This window comes from Schistocerca serialis, chromosome 11 (genome assembly GCF_023864345.2).
Source record: "Schistocerca serialis cubense isolate TAMUIC-IGC-003099 chromosome 11, iqSchSeri2.2, whole genome shotgun sequence".
NCBI lineage: Eukaryota > Metazoa > Arthropoda > Insecta > Orthoptera > Acrididae > Schistocerca > Schistocerca serialis.
This window is the reverse complement of record NC_064648.1, coordinates 133,641,055-133,660,186: the sequence shown is the minus strand read 5'-3', so window position 1 is coordinate 133,660,186 and position 19,132 is coordinate 133,641,055. Positions and strand designations below refer to the sequence as shown.

The 19,132-nt window shown below is 39.1% G+C and overlaps 1 long non-coding RNA gene across 1 annotated transcript; it reads left to right on the top strand.

Annotated features, from left to right (window-relative positions):
• The first annotated feature begins 2,380 nt into the window (after positions 1-2,380).
• On the top strand, positions 2,381-18,724 carry LOC126427053 (uncharacterized). Its single transcript, XR_007576515.1, has 3 exons — positions 2,381-3,334; positions 5,127-5,331; positions 18,109-18,724. It is a non-coding gene; the product is annotated as an uncharacterized LOC126427053 (long non-coding RNA).
• The last annotated feature ends 408 nt before the right edge of the window (positions 18,725-19,132 follow it).

Sequence of the window (19,132 nt, the reverse complement as noted above, 5' to 3'; positions counted from 1 at the left end):
ACTGCCTTGAGGTTCGCCGTCAGTGTTACGTTGTGTGCTGTGCCATCCGTCAACACCTTTATGCTCCAGTCATACTGTGCCTTGTGTTCTTTTAATCGTCGCAGTGTGTGGCTTTTTGTGTGTGCTACTTTTAAACAGTTTTTTATCTCCATTTTACAGTCACCCCATTTTTTTTTTTTTTTTTTTTTTTTTTTTTTTTATGTCTGTTGCCTTCCATGAAGTTCTCCCTTTTTTATATCTATGTTCGCCTTCTTCTCTCCTTTGCTGTTTTTAAATGTCTTCTATTGTTTTGTTCTATGTCTTTCGGCTGAAGAGCAGCGCATATGCTGCTGCCAGCCCGCCCCGATGGGGAATTGAAATACAATAAAGAAAAAAAAAAAAAAAATGTATTATTCTCTGATGACTTCTGCATCGTACGAAAAGTTACTAGTGTTGATACGCGATAAAATACAGAAGCAAAATGTGTTAATGAGAGAGGCAGTCGCGTTCGACAAGAGATTAGGATGTATAGCGATTGGCGACAGACAGGCCATGCTAGTGCTCGTGCTCGAAGCTTAGTTGTGTCATGTCAGCAAGCACAATTAGTAAAATTCTATGGAAACCTGTGAAGCAATTGTATCCACCTAGCTAGGACCTGTTTAGATAATGAACGTATTTCTTTCTTTACGCTTTGCGACAATCTGATGAAACTGACGTACATTTCGCAGACCTCTTAGTAGCCATTGTAGATATACGACATATTTTTCGACATGGGAGTGTTTTTCCAAATTGCTATGTAACACCAATCTAATTAATATCGTAAGCGATGCCGCATCCTCCGTTAACCATCCTAAAGTGACATATGCCATGATTACCCTCGCATAGGCCTGTTAAAATTCTTTGGTATTAAAAGGCTCCTTAAAAATAGAATCTAAGGTATAATGTACACAACGGCGAATTGGGGAAAAAAAACACCGCCATCTAACGTCGCGTGGCTGGTTCCTGAAGCTCTGTCAACACCTGAATGGAGAATATCGTCAAACCGTCAATATTTGACCCAACACGTTCAGTATGTATTGACAATACCGAGAATATTTTGAGCTCCATCGATCCTGCTCATCAATACGCCTCTCAGACAGTCAATATATTGGCAGTTTGACAATACTATAGAACGTGTGAGGGCCTCTTTATCAGACAAAACTTATTCATGGACAGACTGGCAATATTTGGACATCTAGAGAAAAAGTTAATAAAAGTAAACGAAAGCAAAAATTCACAATATATATGTATCATAATCTGCATCAGTTAAATTCAGTAGGCTGCCTTCACAGCGTAGGTACTCCTCACGAGGCCAAAGTTAATGGAGTGGACTAGACGTGGCACAAAATAATGTAACTGTTAGAAATACCCGGTTACTGAGTAGCAGCAGTTCCTGTGATAACCGTCCACCTGAAGCTATCAATTATTTCGATAACTGCCAACACTGACTCGCATTGTCTGTTTGCCGAAGATCATACTACGCATTCGCGTCATCTGAGATCTGGCTACGAAGGAGAGGGATAGATCATCTGGAAGGTGTTCTATAGTTCAGGGAAATAACTCTGAGACCGCGCGCCATATTTGATAGCACTGTGTACAATAGGTTTGTTGATAAATAACTCATCTGTTACCAGTCGCGATTTTCTTTTTCGCACAACGCGTTTCAGGAAATGATTCCCATTTTCAAGTGCGTTTTTTGTGTTTGTTATGTCATTCCTATGTGATGTCGATGCGTGAGATTCTGCTTCATTTCGTTGACTTCACTACAATATATAAGAAAACGCGATTTTTAGTTGGTTGTCGATCTTTTTGTGAAGTTAGTGGCGAAATTTAGAAGAATTTGTTCTTTCAGTTTCCTTGTGGTCCATTTGTGCAGAGTCTCTCAGACATACTAATAATCACAGACAACTTGTTGTACGCTTTTAAACATCAGATGTTTCGATAGTATGCTTAAATAAAAATAGTAACACATAGAAATGAGCACAATTGTAACATAGAAATAAGTAAATTATGATCCATATTGTTAAGATAAAGCCGGCCGGAGTGGCTGAGCATTTCTAGGCGCTACAGTCAGGAACCACGCGTCCGCTACGTCGCAGGTTCGAATCCTGCCTCGGGCATGGATGTGTGTGATGTCCTGAGGTTAGGTAGGTTTAAGTAGTTCTAAGTTCTAGGGGACTGATGACCTCAGAAGTTAAGTCCCATAGTGCTCAGAGCCATTTGAACCATTTTTTTGTTTTTTTTTTGTTTGTTAAGGTAAATAATCTCTGCACGAAAGCATATCGTACTGTGTGGAAGACCTATGATGTCATCTCTGGTGACTACTTGTAGGAACATCTGTGTAACTATTTTGTTTCATTTTACACACAAATTCGATGTTTAAAAGTGTACAAGTTGTGTGTGTTGTTTAGTGTCAAGTGTGTGTGAGAGAGACTCTTCACAAATGGACCATAAGGAAACTATAAGTAGAAATTCTTCTAAGTTTCGCCACTAACTTCACAATAAGATCGAGAACCAACTAAAAATCATGTGTTTTATTATATATTGCAGTGAAGTCAACGAAATGAAGCAGAATCTCACAAATCGACAACATCACATAGGAATGACATAACAAACAAAATAGGAATCATTTCCCGAAACGCGTCGTGAGAAAATTAAAATAAAGAAAATCGTGACTGGTAGCAGATGAGTTATTTATAAACAAACCTATTGTTTTCTCAGTCGCGGGCTTTCGGAACCATTTAAAATGGATCAAATCAGAACTGTTTACCATTTCGTGCGTTCTCCCTACTTTCAACACAAACAATTAGACAAAGTTAATATCAGATCGGTGGCTGATACGAGACCGTAAAGGCATTGCACATGTAAAGTTCCCCTGAGCCCCCGCACTGTTTGTCAATTTAGTTTGATTAGTACAAATAGAGTTACCATACGGAATTCGAGCGACTATGGAAATAACTGTCACAGGCCTATATTTTTCTCTGCCAGTTATATTCGCGCTCAGTTCTTGTTCTCTGCCACTTAACAGGCTATCTCTACAGGTAACCTGGAGAGAACAAATATTTTCGAATTGCTACCACCGATTCCTAGGTAAATAACAACCGCTGAGGCGCTGACCATCAGGAGCGCCGGAGAGGAGACAAATAAGGAATTCTATTGTCTCCATTTCTTGCAGTTCTAGAACAGAGTTACTCTTTCCGGCTTTTGGTTGTGTTGTGTTTATAAATCAGCGACGTCGAACTTACAAGAGACCATCTAAAGAAATCACATGTACGTGCGAATTTGTCTTCACAAAGACCTTCGGAGTCAGATTAAGGTAAGTAATGAGAAAAATACGTTTTTTTGCAATTACAGTTGTTTCAGTGCGTGTATAACACACACACATACACATATATATATGGAATACTTAAGCCGTCGATACCACCTATTTCCTTTGACATTTTTATCTTCTCAGTTCTCTCTTTCCACATTTTGCATTAAAGTATTTTCTTATTATCCATTGCGTTTCACATGGTGCAGGAATACTGAATCGTTTAATTCGCATTTGTTGTTGCAGATGTAATAACGATAGTTCTAATAAAATGTCACTGCCGTTTGTGAGGGTATTTAATATTTGGGCGCACTAGTTTCAAAAGTCTGTATAAGCCCTAATGTGTTTATTAAGAAGCTTCGCAACTGGCATCTCGTAATTATTTGTAATATTATTATTTTAACACTCGCGATACCAAAGGGGAGGGTGTATTTTATGTCCACCTTTTGAAGATATTGTAAACTCGTTAGGAGGAATTTTAAAAATTTGAAATGGATATTTGTTTTTAATGAAGTCTTCCATTCCATAAATGTTCTAATTTTTTTGGTGGAACATAACCCAAGAATTTGTCACTGTAGTAATAGACGTGACTTTCCAGAATGAATGTCATAGGCCTATTGAATATTTTAAACACATCGGTATCTCTTTAAAATATATGTTTATATGTCAACTACAATTAACAGATTTTTTTAGTGTGGGCTTAAAGTAGGCTACCCTGCCCTTTTGCCTCCTGATGATACGCATTATTGAAAATGTGTTGCTATTGCTAGGTTTAATTTTGGCATGGAAATACATTCCAAGAAGAAACTGAAGCTACACACATGTCCAGAACAGAATCAACTGTCAATTAGTATGAAGTAAATACTCAAGCTGCAAGTGCTATGTAGTATACTGTACACAAAAATTGTAATATATGACTCCAAAACTAATATGGCATCATTTCTATTGTACTTTTGCTGTCAACTTAATCATTGCTTATGCTTATATGAAACCTATTTTTCTGTAGGCCAAACTCCAGCTGTAGAGGTGGTGATGACCGCTTGGCACATTTTGTGTGGAAGGGGAAGCTGGTCCAGCCACCTCAATGCAGCAAACTGTGCAAAATGCAACAATGACATGTCCCCAAAAGGATTGGAGTACTTCAGAAAAATAATAGATAGATGGGCAGCTTCTTCAACTATTCACCAAATAGTTCCAGCCTTTTTCAGTTGTTGAAGATTTGGGGTTTAATGGTTTTGTTTGGGCTCTTAATCCTCCTTATGAAATCCCAAGCAGGAAGCATGTTTCAGGTGTGATGCTGCCAGTGGCATACACAGCAGCAAAGGTGAAAGTGTAAGACTGTTAGCTGCGATGACAGTTTGTCTGGTCACCGATTGCTGGATATCGTCAGGAAATAAAAGCTACATAGTGGTGACAAGGTATTTTGCTTCTGAACATTTCACTTTTCAGTCTGTGATGCAAGGATGTACCCAATGCCATGGTCCACATACTGTTTCCAATCTGCCAGCATTTCTAATAGACATGACAGATAAGTTCAGACTGATAAAGCTTTTCTTGTTGTGACGGATAATGCAGCAAATATTGAAAGTGGAGTATCTATTTTACGATGGAAACATTTTGGGTACTATGCATGTACATTGAACCTTATTTTGCAGAATGCACTAAAACATTTCCTGCCAATTCAGCAAAAGATAAAAGCTAATGTAGTATTCTTAAAGAGAAGCTGCCAGGCAACTGAATGGCTGGCGACATTCCAAAGAAACAGTGGTGTAACTGATGTTAAAAAAATTGGTTTCAGGATGTGCCTGCGAGGTGGAATTCTACTCTGTTACAACGAATAGCTGAAGTGAAATATGCAGTGAAGACTAGCACCAAGCACTGTGAATTTCGAACAACTGACAGAGGATGAGTGGAACATCTGCTTGGAACGCTGTTGTGTGTTGAAACTAGTTGAGCAGGTTTCAACACAACTTAGTGCAGAGTCCTATCCTGCTGGCAGCCAAGTAAGTTAAGCAGCTTTTTTTCTTGCTGAAGTGTTAGCTATGATTTTGTGTCTATGTAGGTGAAAGAAGAACACATCTAAAGGCTTCAAAAGTCAAAAAACTATGAACAGTAGTGACTCCTGAATTTTCTGATATATGGTAAATGTTGTTTATTGTATTTAATGAGAGATTACTGGTGAGGTATACACCAGAATATGCATTTGTTATCTTAGATCTTTTAAGTAGTGGATTCAGGAAACAAATCAGCAGCAGTCTCAGTTTAATACTTAGGATATTTTAACAAAATGGTAATTGTGGTTTGGGTACAAGTTCAGCGAATTTCACGTCTCACTTAAAATGGAGGTACATCTGTAGGGAAATACGGAAGCGTCCGATCCCGCCCGTCTGCTTTGGCCCATGACGTCACAATTATGGCAGAAACGACCATAAACCACAATTCCAATATGGTGATATAAAGTCGTTACATACACATTATGAGGACGAAAATACATATAAAAACAAACATACTCACATTCCACAAACAGCTTAATGACACTAACAGAACAAGCGCAGGAAATAGGGGGGTTTTGGGTGGGGACAAACTAAATATAAACAAATTTTGACACCGACCCTCAAAAACCACGCAAAACGACGAAAAAAACCGACATCACAAAACTCCCCAAATACCACTAAACACAATATCATCTGGAATCGGACACTTCCTTTGACCTAAATAGCTCAACAGCAGCTCCCGATCCCATAAATTGCGGTCGAACGCATTCCTTGACCTATATAGCTCAACAGCAGCTCCCGATCCCATAAATTGGGGTCGAACGCATTCCTTGACCTATATAGCTCAACAGCAGCTCACGATCCGATAAATTGGGGTCGAACACATTCCTTGACCTATATAGCTCAACAGCAGCTCCCGCTCCCATAAATTGGGATCGAACACTTCCCTTGACCTATATAGCTCAACAGCTGCTCCCGATCCCATAAATTGGGATCGAACACTTCCCTTGACCTATATAGCTCAAAAACGTCTCTCGATACTTTCACAGCCAGACTTTGGGATCGAACACTTCCCTTGACCCGTTATCCTTAAGACATCTTCACATACAGCCGAGACGCCGGAACTTTAAGTAAGCTTCATTTCTTCATGACATACTGAACACTTCATGACTTCATCCAAAAATCCGAATAGTTGAAGAAATTTTATTAGAGACAACGCACTGTCCCCCATCATAGCCGACAACCGAAAACTGTTGACCCTGTCAGTCATATCCATACCTACCAAAGACATAAAAAAAGCAATTTACCAAAATTCACACACGACACCACACTCGCAAACTAAACCAAAAACATCACCTAACACACCACCAGAGAGCATCACCGATCGCATCAAAACAACACCTACAAACACGCCACTCTCTCAAACTAAATTCCGCGCCGTCATGACGTCACACACCACAACAGCCTTACATCACGGGTCAAAGCCGACAGGTGGGATCGGACGCTTTGGTCGACCAATCTGTGGTGTGTGGAGTATATTTGCTGTAACACATTTAGAGAGACTGTGTGTGTGTGTGTGTGTGTGTGTGTGTGTGTGTGTGTGTGTCAGTCAGACTTCCAGTTATGCCTCCAGAAGTAGTCACCAGCAGCAGATGTCACACAGTTATAATGTGGGTAACTTGAATAAGGTGGTAGTGGTTTGGATACGTATTTGGCAAATTTTACCTTTCACTTCAAATGAAGTTAGTGTGAGGAGTATATTGGTGTATGGTAACTCAGATCTCCTTGTTCCACTTACGGCTCCACAAGTCTGTCTCATTGTCAGATGTTGCACAGTTATAACATAGGAAACTGTAAGGGTAAGGTAGTAGTAGTTTGGATACATGCATGGGAAATTTAACCTTTCACTTAAAATGAAAGTGCAGTTGTAGTGTATAAGGTATAATAGCTTAGTAACTCTGATACCTTTATTCCAGTTATGACATCACAAGTCAGTGACTAGCAGCGAAATGTTGCACTTTTATAGTGTGGGAAACTTGAAGAATAAGGTAGTAGTCCTTTGGGTACATTTGACCACTTTTGAGGTAGTGTGTATATTGGCAGACGGTAACTCGGAGCTCTCTGTTCCCGTTATGGCTCCAAAAGTCCTTCACCAGCAGCAGATGTCACACAGTCATAAAGAAAAACTTTAAGAAACAGGTGCTAGTGGATACACGTATGGGAAATTGAACTTTCACTTAAAATGTAGGTACATCTGGGGTAATTCATCAAGCCAAGCTAAAGTTTTCCGGGCACAAAAACGTGCAGTAAGAATTATATGTGGTGTGAACTCAAGAACATCCTGCAGAAGCCTGTTTAGGGAACTAGGGATACTAACTACAGCTTCCCAATATATTTATTCCTTAATGAAATTTGTCATTAAAAATATATCACTTTTTCAAACCAACAGCTCAATTCATGGAATCAATACTAGAAATAAGAATAATCTTCACAAGGATTTAAAGTCACTTAGTCTTGTACAAAAAGGTGTGCATTATTCAGGAACACACATTTTCAATAACTTGCCAGCAGCCATAAAAAGCTTAACAACCAATGAAATTCAGTTTAAGAGAAGCCTAAAGGATTTATTGGTGGCCAACTCCTTCTACTCCATTGATGAATTTCTGAGGAAAACCAACTGATTTGTATATAAGTACAACATAACTTCTGCACAATTTCAGTGCAGTAATGTGTTCACTGAAAATTTGTGTGTGTGTGTGTGTGTGTGTGTGTGTGTGTGTGTGTGTGTGTGTAAGTATAATCTAACTTCTGCACCATTTCAGTGCAGTAATGTGTTCATTGTAAATAAGTATTACAGTAGTTGTATTACATGTTTCTTACCTTATAAATAAATATAAAACTTTTTTATTTTAAATTCAGTTCAATAGTATTTGTAAAATGACTCTTAGTGTTCATTAAAAAATGACGATCATTCCACTTGGGACCTGTGGAATGGTACATTAGCTTATTTGTTTTAGTTTAAATATTTGTCATGTGTTGTTGTTTTTCTGACATGTTCCACATCCTGGAGGACCTCCTCACTACGGATCAATTGGAATGAAAGTAAATCTAATCTAATCTAATCTAATCTGTGCGAAGTATATTGGTAGTCAATAACTCAGAGCACTTTGTTCCAGTCACAGCTCTAAAATCCCTCACCAGCAGCAGATGTCACACAGTTATAATGTGGGAAACTTGAAGAATGAGGTAATAGTGGTTTGGTACATGAATGGCAAATATGACCTTTCACTTAAAATGGAGGTACATTTGCAGTGAGTACAGATGTGTTCAAATTGTTAGTCTAAAGATATTTTTTCCAAAACTTTACATTTATTACACATTTACATCCACATACAGATTACATTTCTACATTCAATACTTTGTATGCATACCTTCGTTCTTAATCAACATATTTATCCTGTTTGGCATAGTTTTTATTAACTTTTCACATGACATTTTAGTATCATTGTCATGGTACCATATTTCCTCTAGTTTCTCCACGAGACCTTGTTTGGTGGTTTTTTTAGTTTTCCTTAACCTCTGTTTCACAATAGCCCATAAATTTTCATTTGGGATCATATCTGGGCTATTCCATGGCCAGGGCAACACTTTCTGTTGCTTTTCTTCCCAGTACTTGGAAACACTTTTGGCTTTGTGGCAAGTTGCCTCATCGTGCATAAGAATGGCATCTTTATTAGGAAACCACTTATTTATTTGGGGGAAACATTCCTTTTCAAGGATTTCTTTATATTGTTCTTGCCTCATTGTCCCTTCAACAGTGTGTAATCTGCCAGGGCCTTTCACAGACATCACACTCCAGACCATAACGGGAGTTGGATGGTTCACACATTGTTGCACACGCTCAGCTTCGAACTGTTCTGCTTTATTCCACCACAGTGAATACAGATTCATCACTGAAACTGAAACATACCTGAAGCATGTGTACAAAATTGCAAGTTTGAAAAGTTGAGAATGGTAGCATAGGAGGCCTCAAGAGCCCAAAATTCAACTGTGCATTTCTTCAGTATCACTAAAACATCACAATTTCAAGCCAAAACTCCCAACTTTAGAGATCAGACGCACTAAATTTACCATATCATTGCACGTACCTTAGCCCAGTCCTCGCTTCTCTGCTCCTGAAGTTGTTTAGCCCAAAGCAATCTTTTGGTTTTCATGGCAGGTGTTTTTTCCTTGGTCGGCATGCCTTTAAACCACATTCAAACAGCCTCCTCCTCACTGCCGCAGGTGAAACGTCAACACACAAGCCCTTCAGCTGATGGCTCATGTCTGTAGAAGTAAGTTTATGGTTGATTGGTGCCATGTTCGCAAGTTTTTTCACTGTTCTAGGACTGATTTTTCTTTTATGTCCGCATTTTCCTTTCCTGTTTGGCTTGTATTCACCACCTTTCTGCACTGAAAGTTTGATTCTGCTGACATTTTTCTGTGATATTCTCATTCTGTCAGCAATTTCTGGCTGTGTATAATTTTAAGCAAGAAGTCCTACTACAGTCAAAATTTTCTGAGGTGAAACATGTTTTGTCTTCCCCGTAACCTCACTTTCTCTGGAAACTCCATGATTTATTCCTACAGCTAAAAACATGCAAGTTCACACGCTATGTGTCTTGTTAATGTAGCAAGAAGTTGATAGAATGAATAACAAGCTGAAGTATACCACAGAAACATAAAACATTACTGTAAACACAGTTTCAAAGCGAGTACACGGACAAATGTTACCACCTGCTCAAAATTCAGTGATCTGTGAGTTGCTTGGAAGGGAACTTCTGTGGAATCTATCAAACCATTAAAACAAATCCATTATTACTTTTCTCTCCTTATTTAATTTATTTACTTGATAGGCATTTGTTGTTGTTGTTGTTGTTGTTGTTCTTGTGGTCTTCAGTCCTGAGACTGGTTTGATGCAGCTCTCCATGCTACTTTATCCTGTGCAAGCTTCTTCTTCTCCCAGTACCTACTGCAGTATACATCCTTCTGAATCTGCTCAGTGTATTCATTTCTTGGTCTCCCTCTATGATTTTTACCCTCCACACTGCCCTCCAATACTAAATTGGTGATTCCTTGATGCCTCAGAACATGTCCTACCAACCGATCCCTTCTTCTAGTCAAGTTGTGCCACAAACTCCTCTTCTCCCCAACCCTATTCAGTACCTCATCATTAGTTATGTTATCCACCCACCTAATCTTCAGCATTCTTCTGTAGTACCACGTTTCGAAAGCTTCTATTCTATTCTTGTCCAAACTATTTATCGTCCATGTTTCACTTCCATACATGGCTACACTCCATACAAATACTTTCAGAAACGACTTCTTGACACTTAAATCTATACTCGATGTTAACAAATTTTTCTTCTTCAGAAACGCTTTCCTTGCCATTGCCAGTCTACATTTTATACCCTCCCTACTTTGACCATCCTCAGTTATTTTGCTCCCCAAACAGCAAAACTCCCTTTCTACTTTAAGTGTCTCATTTCCTAATCTAATTCCCTCAGCATCGCCCGACTTAATTCAACTACATTTCATAATCCTCGTTTTGCTTTTGTTGATGTTCATCTTATATCCTCCTTTCAAGACACTATCCATTCCATTCAACTGCTCTTCCAAGTCCTTTGCTGTCTCTGATAGAATTACAATGTCATTGGCGAACCTCAAAGTTTTTATTTCTTCTCCATGGATTTTAATACCTACACCGAATTTTTCTTTTGTTTCCTTTACTGTCTGCTCAATGTACAGATTGAATAACATCGGGGATAGGCTACAACCCTGTCTCACTCCCATCCCAACCACTGCTTCCCTTTCGTGTCCCTCGACTCTTATAACTGCCATCTGGTTTCTGTACAAAGAAGTCGGCTTCTGTCAGTTTTCCCATTCGTCCGTAAAGAATTCGTGTTAGTATTTTGCAGCTGTGACTTATTAAACTGATATTCGGTAATTTTCACATCTGTCAACACCTGCTTTCTTTGGGATTGGAATTATTATATTCTTCTTGAAGTCTGAGGGTACTTCACCTGTCTCATACATTTAGCTCACCAGATGGTAGAGTTTTGTCAGGACTGTTTCTCCCAAGGCTGTCAGTAGTTCTAATGGAATGTTGTCTACTCCCGGGGCCTTATTTCGACTTAGTTCTTTCAGTGCTGTATCAAACTCTTCACGCAGTATCATATCTCCCATTTCATCTTCATCTACACCCTCTTCCATTTCTATAACATTGCCCTCAAGTACATCGCCCTTGTATAGACCCTCTATATACTCCTTCCATCTTTCTGCTTTCCCTTCTTTGCTTAGAACCGGGTTTCCATCTGAGCTCTTAATATTCATAAAAGTGCTTCTCTTTTCTCCAAAGGTCTCTTTAATTTTCCTGTAGGCAGTATCTATCTTACCCCTAGTGAGATAAGCCTCTACATCCTTACATTTGTCCTCTACCCATGCCTGCTTAGCCATTTTGCGCTTCCTGTCGATCTCATTTTTGAGACGTTTGTATTCCTTTTTGCCTGCTTCATTAACTGCATTTTTATAATTTCTTCTTTCGTCAATTAAATTCAATATTTCTTCTGTCACCCAAGGATTTCTACTAGCCCTCATCTTTTTACCTACTTGATCCTCTGCTGCCTTCACTACTTCATCCCTCAAAGCTACCCATTCTTCTTCTACTGTATTTCTTTCCCCCATTCCTGTCAGTTGTTCCCATATGCTCTCCCTGAAACTCTGTACAATCTCTGGTTCTTTCAGTTTATCCAGGTCCCATCTCCTTAAACTCCCACCTTTTTGCAGTTTCTTCAGTTTTAATCTACAGTTCATAACTAATAGATTGTGGTCAGAGTCCACATCTGCCCCTGGAAATGTCTTACAATTTAAAACCTGGTTCCTAAATCTCTGTCTTACCATTATATAATCTATCTGAAACCTGTCAGTATCTCCAGGCTTCTTCCATGTATATAACCTTCTTTTATGATTCTTGAACCAAGTGTTAGCTATGATTAAGTTGTGCTCTGTGCAAAATTCCACCAGGCGGCTTCCTCTTTCATTTCTTACCCCTAATCCATATTCACCTACTATGTTTCCTTCTCTTCCTTTTCCTACTACGGAATTCCAGTCACCCAAGACTGTTATATTTTCGTCTCCCTTCACTATCTGAATAATTTCTTTTATCTCATCATACATTTCTTCAATTTCTTCGTCATCTGCAGAGCTAGTTGGCATATAAACTTGTACTACTGTGGTAGGTGTGGGCTTTGTATCTATCTTGGCCACAATAATGCATTCACTATGCTGTTTATAGTAGGTTACCCGGATTCCTATTTTCCTATTCATTATTAAACCTACTCCTGCATTACCCCTATTTGATTTTGTATTTATAACCCTGTATTCACCTGACTAGAAGTCTTGTTCCTCCTGCCACTGAACTTAACTAATTCCCACTATATCCAACTTTAACCTATCCATTTCCCTTTTTAAATTTTCTAACCTACCTGCCCGATTAAGGGATCTGACATTCCACGCTCCGATCCGTAGAATGCCAGTTTTCTTTCTCCTGATAACGACGTCCTCCTGAGTAGTTCCCGCCTGGAGATCCAGATGGGGGTCTATTTTACCTCCGGAATATTTTACCCAATAGGACGCCATCATCATTTATCCATACAGTAAAGCTGCATGACCTCGGGAAAAATTACGGCCATAGTTTCCCTTTGCTTTCAGCCGTTCGCAGTACCAGCACAGCAAGGCCATTTTGGTTAGTGTTACAAGGCCAGATCAGTCAGTCATCCAGACTGTTGCCCCTGAAACTACTGAAAAGGCTGCTGCCCCTCTTCAGGAACCATGTGTTTGTCGGGCCTCTCAACAGATACCCCTCCGTTATGGTTGCACCTATGGTACGGCTATCTGTATCGCTGAGGCACGCAAGCCTCCCCACCAACGGCAAGGTCTATGGTTAATGGAGGGGGGATTGGCATTTATAAGGCAAAATATTAAACTGGGACATTACAGCATTAAAATGAGACATTCAACATTACTTAATTACATATAATAAATACAAAATTTTATGCAATATGACTTATTTTTTTAAGCCATTCAATGGCATTGTCCGTGAGGTTATGTATATCCTCCAGTTCACCATTAAAACCATGCACAGTACACATGATCAAGTAGGCCATTGATTGATTGAGTCCACATTTGCACTGAGGGTCGTTTGCGAGGCCCCATGTTGTCATCATCTCCCTGCAACTTTTGACACCCGTCCTCACACGGTTCAGCGTAGTCCACACTCTTCTGGAAAGCTTGAAGCCCTCTATTCGTACGCTTGGGTCAGTAACAAGTTTTCTATTCTTTACTGTACTTCTACTCCATAAACTTTCCCATTCATTTTCTGGGTTGAAGGAAAACACCACTTCACCTCAGACGGTTTTTTGGTGTCGGGTCCTGGTGGGTTTGCCAGTATTTTGCTATATTATCTTGATAGTAGCAGATTTCTGCTGATATCAGATGATGCTATGTTAGACAGTATGTGTAGCTAATCTATAGTTGTAGGTTTAAGTGCTCCTGATATTATTCTCATTTTTTTCTCTTGGCTGGATATCGATTTTTAATATATGTGCATGCTTCTGGTCCATAAGGTGTACAATACTTGGCAATGCTGTGTACTGGCGCCGAGGCAGAAGTTCTCAAGGTATTTGCGTCACATCCCCAGGTGGTTCCGGTGAGTTTGGCTAGAATGGCATTTCTAGTTTTCAGTTTTTGTTTTGTATCCACTAGATGGGCTCTGTATGTTAGGGACCGGTTGAGCTTTACTCCAAGGTACTGAGGATTATCTTCAAGTTTAATGGTCTGGTTATTCATGCAGATGTTTAGCTTTCTCTTGGCTTCTGTCACTAAGATGCATGTTTATACTAACTCTCTTGTCTGGATTCAGTTGTAGATGGCATTTGGTGTATAGTATAGGTGCAACAGGTTTAGGTCTTTGTTCAGTTTCCGCTCTATTTTTTTCAAAATATTTGCTGTGATAAGCTATTGCCATATCATCTGCGTGTATAAACTCATGGGGTTGTTTCTAGGATATCCGCAGTGAACAAGTTAAACAATAAAGGGGCCAGGACTGGGTCCTGTGGGGATCTGTAGTTGAGTGCTAAGTATCTAATGGTTTTGTCAGAGTTACTCTAATTTTTCTTCCAGTTAAACTGTTCTTCGTAAGTTTATGGGTCTGGCTGATCTATCTGAGTTTTTTCAATCAGTTTATAAAGTATGCCATTCTCCACACTATGTCATGTGTTGATGTTAGATCCAACAGGACAATGCCAGTTTTCTTCTTACTCTGATAGCCCTTTTTGATAAAAGTTTAGGGCAAGGACTTGAACACAACAATTTCTTTTAGGCCTAAAATCTGCTTGCTCCCTTGGTAGGGAGGGTTCTATGTATGGGAAGAGTTGGTCCTCAGAAGTCTCTCAAATAGTTTATACACAGTGCATAAAAGATAAATTTGTCTAAAATGTTTGGGGTTTTCTGCGGTTTCAGGACAGTGACTACATTGGCCTCTTTCCATATATTAGGTATTTCTATCTGCTCGATGCACTCAGAAGAGTTTTGGCAGCCAGCTTCTTCCTGCCAGTCCTAGATTTCTAAGGAATTCTCGTAGGATTCCATCTACTCCTGCTGCTTTGCCGACCTTCACTCCTGTCAGTGCGTTATTGATCTCTTGAAACTCTACATCTTTTATCAGCTCTGTGTTCTCCCGGTTGTTCTTAGTTATCTCTTTTATCATATGTTCGAAGTCTTTCTTTTCAGATGTTCTTAGATGGATTTTTGTGGTTTGTCGTTCGTGGAACACTGTCCGACTGGGTGTCATTCTCATCTGTCGTCTGTGTAGGTTTGTAGCTCCTGCTAATCTTCTTAACACACTCCAGCTCCTGCAGCTATAATCCGCGCTCTCCATCGTTTCCATCCATCTACGCCTACATTCTTCGTTCATTGTCTGAACCAGTTGTTCCACAACCTCACAGTTTTCCATCTTCTGGTATTCTTCCAATAATGATTCACACTCTCTCGTCCAGCACAGAGTATATTCTTTCCTTGCACTGCATGGAATACTTTTCAGTGCAGATCTATATATCAGAGTAGTGAACCGCTTATAAGTATCTGGTTGTGGAGGAATACAGTTCACTGTTGTCTCTGTGAGAGTCCGAAATGTCTCCCAGAAAGCCTGTTTTAGATTCCATCGTGGGATTGGAGGGCTTTGTATGACAGAAATTGATAGACCCACTTCGGCGATCACAGTCGATGCGGCTTCTAGGGAACTTCGGTAATACCTTCCTTTCCGCGTGGAGCCCGTGTCCTGTTGCTCCCCTTGTAACGAAGGTCAAGTCAGATGATGTTTGTGATCCCCATGCCGCTGATGGTGAAAAGGTCGCTCGGTCTTTTGGATCGTACAGGAAGTGGAGATCTCTTCCTTCAGCTCAGTTACTCAGTCTTTCTCCTACTTTTAGACCAGAAAACTTAGTGTTAAAAATAAGACAACATCCGACACCAATGCCTCACCACAACTCCGGACATGCTTTACAGTGCTGTTCACAACATTATTCCTCGACTACAGCTGTTGTTGTGGAATGATGGTGGACATATTGAACGTTAGTGGTTTTTTGGTTCTAATAAAACCCCATTTCATTCCAAGTATGTGTGTCAATTTGTACCTCTCTATCTACATTATTCTGTGATTTATTCAGTTTTCAAATTTATACTGACTTTTTTACACCCGGTATATACTGCCATTTTCCTCAGTTGTCAACTTGAATTATGTTTTATTGTGGAGATTAGAAAATTTCAGTCTTTTGCAAGTTTGCAGTATAGGTTATTTGCTGAGAAATATTTACTGTAAGCAATGTAGACTGTAGAACAAATGGTTGCATAAACAGTACACCACAGTATACCACTGAAAATGCCAAACATGAATAGGTGAAACATCTCATGCTCAGTAATAAATTTGACTTGCAAAAGACAAGTTTTCCTGTCGTTGAGATAAAAAATAACTAAGTCTCATAATTTTGCTAGTATGTATTCTAGAAAGGGTGCCAGAAATGGAAGAGTGTTATCTTTATTAAATCAGACATTAAATATAAGAGTGTATGATCCAGAAGGATTGGAGTACACATAGGTGGCCAACTGGCCTTCCCCCATAGCAGCCTGAGGTGCTCCAGCATGCCTTTACACTATGTATTTATGATGTGCAGCTGGTTATAACACTGGTATCAAACTGCATGGTACACACTTCTAACATGACCTATCCTTGCATGATCTGTTTCAGATAGCAAGAAATTTACTACCCACCTAACTACTGCAGAGGAGTTTTCCCCTCGGTTCTGTGGCACATTTTTCCCCTCTGCGTTTAAAATTGCCATTCTTGATACATTTCTTATCTGTCTTCTATCTCCAAATATGGCTGTATTAATGGGTGATTGTACTCAGACATCATCACAGTCTTGCATCCTGTGATATCTAGACTACAAAAACTTAAGAGGGGTAGGACGTCAAATGGGCCGGCTTGGAGCAGGAGAGGCATCTCAGGACATTTTAATATCCAGTGTCTATACTTTTACAAATAAATTCATAAAACTTTGTCAGCATCAAGGAAGGATTTACGATTCACACCCATTGCAGTGGAAGTTCGAAAATATAACAAATAAATTTTTTTTACGTGCGAAATTTCATAATTTTTTCGCTTACTAGTGGCTGCATTTGTTGCTTTAGGTACACTTTTCTTCATAAGTTAGAGAGATTCTTTGATGAATTTTGCACAGCATACAAACCATACTTACAGGTGTATGAAACTCTAGAATTTATTTAATTTATGAAAAAAAAAAAAAACGAATGACCTGTTATATTTTAAACTTCATGTTTAGAAAAAACACAAATTTTCTAGTTAATTACCTCAATTTTTACCACAGTTTTTAATAGATTTCTAAAATTCTAGAGTTTCATACACCTTTGAGTTTGGTTTGTATGCTGTGCAAAATTCATCAAAGAATATCTCTTACTTATGAAGGAAAGTGTACCTATAGCAACAAATGCTGCCATTAGTAAGTGAAAAAAATGATGAAATTTCACATGTAAAAAAATTATTTTGTTATGTTTTCGAACTTCCACTGCTGTGAGTGTAAATTCTGAATCCTTCCTGGTCATGCTGACAAAGTTTTATGAATTTATTTCTAAAAGTATAGACAGTGGAAATTAAAATGTCCTGTGATGCCTCTCCTGCTCCAAGTCGGCCCGTTTGATGTCCTACCCCCCTTAACAGATGCAGGGGTGATAGAACTGAGCATATTTAAATGTTAACTTCAAATCTAAAACTTCATCAAAATGTAAATTTCTGTGAGTCTACACAGTATCAGCATCTTGCCTCATGTACGGGACCCTACAACAATAACAAACACATCTGTGTCCTGCAGAGAACAGCTACTCACATGTTAACATCCCAGAATTTGTGAAGATGACATCACTGACTCTTATCAGTTTCTTTTGAGATGTGAGCTACTTTGTGAACACACTCTACAGTGTTTTATCAGCATACATCAAGAGGTTTGTAGGACATATGAAATTCATTGCTAGAGACATGCCTTTTACTGTTTAAGTGAATGTTTACTGCTAGTGTGAGTCAGCTGTGTAGCTGCTGCCAGGTTTTATGTTCTCTTCCTAAAGTGTCTTTAGACAAGGATAGATTACTACTGTTCGTTTCCTGTTCTTCTGTTTCAGATAACTAGTCATATATGCAGCAGTCTGTGAAGCAGTCTGACAGTGTGCAGAAGTTCTGTGAATGAAATGCTCAGTAGTAGTGATCTGTTTGTATGAAGTGATAAAGAAAAATGTTGCAGTGTAGTTGCATATGTAATTGTGTGTATATTTCATCATTGTTTTTGCCAGTTGCAAGATCTGTTTTTGTGGAAATCAAATAACATTGTACAATAGGGGCTAACTGATTGAGGCGGTGCAGCTGCTAATGGCACTGACCTCATGTGCAGGAGGATGGGCTTCACACTGTCCGGCCATCCTGATTTGGGCTTTCCGTGGTTTTCCTGGACACTAAGGCAAATGGCTGGGATGGTTCCTTCAGCATTCTTATAGAGATCCTGTGTGTGTGTGTGTGTGTGTGTGTGTGTGTGTGTGTGTGTGTCATGCTGAATTACAGAGCAAATACTTTGTTGGTCCCACTGAATAGGCCATGGCCAAGTACCTGCTCCATCCTTGGCCAGAGTTTGTACTCAGCATCTTAACTCTGTTTATTCATTCTCTTTGTAATAGCATAATATGTTTTAAACCCTCCATATCGTTGTGGAAAACAGTAGAAATAAAATTGTTATCTCATAATGTATACTCCTTTTTGTTTTAGATACCATTTTTTATTTTAAAATATCTTCCTTTTTTCCCTGTACACTGTTAAGTAATTTGTTGAAAACCCAGGAGCTTCAAGACGAGCACTTACTACCAGTGTAGGATGTACTCTATGTACAAGTAAAGTAATTTCCCTCATATTGCATGGCCATGTATGTCTTAAATTGCAAAGCTGTGCTGTAATTTTGTAAGAATATATTTTGTTAATTTTGGGGCAGGATAGGAAACTCAGCTCAGCAGTGATACAAAATGTAGCACATCTTCCACCTTCTCAAATAATTTGCTTAATAATTTGTGGCACTACTCTGAGAAAAAACTCTCACTGTATCTTAATACATAATATGGAAAGCTATGAGATACTGTGAAGAGTATGCAACATGTTAATTTT